The following is a 2045-nucleotide window of genomic DNA, read 5'->3' on the forward strand; positions in this document are numbered from 1 at the left end:
TTAAATAAGAAAAAACAGAGTATTACTAAAAAAAAATGTGCACGCTAGATCCTAGATTTTAAAACTACACTATTATCTTGTATGAGGCTACATCAATGAACTTTAATAAATAAATCCATCATACTATCTCACAGTAGATAATTCTTATCCCAAGTTTATACGGCGAATATTCAGTAAAGAGGCAAGACAAATTGATGTAAAATATTGGTATCACCAATTTTACCCTCCCTCTACCTTAAATTTTAGATATTTTAAGTGTGGCATTTGTAATTCAACATGAACAAATAAACAACTTTTTGTCCCCTAAGACCAATCTATGGAAAGACCCATGCCTTCAATCCTTTATGTATACCTCACAAGTCCCTTTTTTAGTAGAACATCATAACATATCTACAACTACGCCAAATAAGTTTGATTGAATTACTAAAATATATGATCAAACTAAGAGCTATTCAAGCCCAATACAGAATGTAATTCCAAATCTTAAATTAAACATAACTAGCCAATTTAATACTACAAACACGCCTCTACGGGTTGTGAATATCAAAACAATTAATGTGTTTCTCAAAGTATGCGACGCTCCATAAAATACCTGGCTAAACACGTTGTTTGCTCCTAACGGTTGTTACAAATTGCGCCTCTTCGTAAGACTCTTTCCCAAACAATGCGCCTATTCGAAAAGTTTACAAACGCCTTTCAAATTCCATCAATGTCTATATAATGCATTGCAGACTCCAACACAACCATTAGCGATAACCAATCACTGCATTCCTTTAATAAAATATAATTGATCTTTCTCTAACCTATAATTGTTAAAACCATATGGTCTATTCACTTCTTTCAGATTTGGACACTACAAGGGATGATTGATTGGTTAAGGTACGAGTTTGCCGGATGTGGGAATTTAAAAATCCCAATAGAAGCAACGAGATGATAAGTTTGGACATGATACTTATTAACGAAAAGGTAATACTTTTTTCATTAAAACTTCATACCACATTGTTTGATAATTCATTGCAGATGCACTTACCAACTCATATGTAACAGGGAACTTTGATACACGCAGTTATATGGAAGAATCATGTGAATAGGTTTCGTGCTGATATAGACGAAGGCTCTATGATAATTATCAGGAACTTTAAGGTGTCTGAAAGTATGGGTGAATACAGACCCATACAATCTGATGTTAAATAACTTTTCTGCGGATAACTGTCATACAAAAAATAAGGATGATACTGCTAATATCCCTAAAAATGGATTCCAATTTATTCAGCCAAACATTTTTTCGACCAAGGGTCAATAAAAAGACCTACCTATCAGGTATATTTATTTACATCAATTATCTAACACACATTCATTAGCGTATGTACTTAACATTCTCTCTCTTTAACTTGTAGATGTGATCGGATGCATATGTGGGATAGGTGATCTAGAGAGTGTTGGCTCAAAGTGGGAAAAATGAGACTTACACATTCTTACTGATCCGTAAATATCAAACCTCGTCTAATTTATTCACTTATATTCAATACACCAGAAACAAAGAAAAACACTAACATGTTATGTTGTTTGTGCAGCGATGATAGGTTAGCAAAAGCAAAAATAACCCTATGGGAAGATTACGGGGAAGGATTTTACCCATACTTATTCCCTCCCAAGTCCGCTCCATATATTGTCATTGTAACAGCTACAACGGTGATGGAATTCAGAGGTAAATACTATTACAGACCCTATCAGTTAAGTGCAATCTAAAAGTAATTAAGTATAAGTGATGTTTAAAGTTAAATTTTGTAACAGGTGAAATTAATTTTGCCACCACCGCAGCAACCTAAACTTATGTTAATCTTCCAATGGACAAGATCACCTCAATGATAGAAAATTTTGCGAGTAAACCAGTTCACATTCAAACAATTGAGAGTGCTAATGGAAGCAACATACCTATTGCGGAGGCAATGTTCCCAAACAGAATGACTATTACAAAGTTACTGAATTCGGACTGGAGTAATGACATAGATGTTAGAACCTTAAGCTCCATTTAAACATTATGA

General features: G+C 33.8%; 1 long non-coding RNA gene across 1 annotated transcript; it reads left to right on the forward strand.

Annotated features, from left to right (window-relative positions):
• Positions 1 to 666: 666 nt before the first annotated feature.
• LOC114074342 lies at positions 667 to 1479 on the forward strand. Its single transcript, XR_003574708.1, has 3 exons — positions 667 to 966; positions 1048 to 1320; positions 1398 to 1479. It is a non-coding gene; the product is annotated as an uncharacterized LOC114074342 (long non-coding RNA).
• The last annotated feature ends 566 nt before the right edge of the window (positions 1480 to 2045 follow it).

The sequence above is a fragment of the Solanum pennellii genome, chromosome 10, assembly GCF_001406875.1.
Source record: "Solanum pennellii chromosome 10, SPENNV200".
NCBI lineage: Eukaryota > Viridiplantae > Streptophyta > Magnoliopsida > Solanales > Solanaceae > Solanum > Solanum pennellii.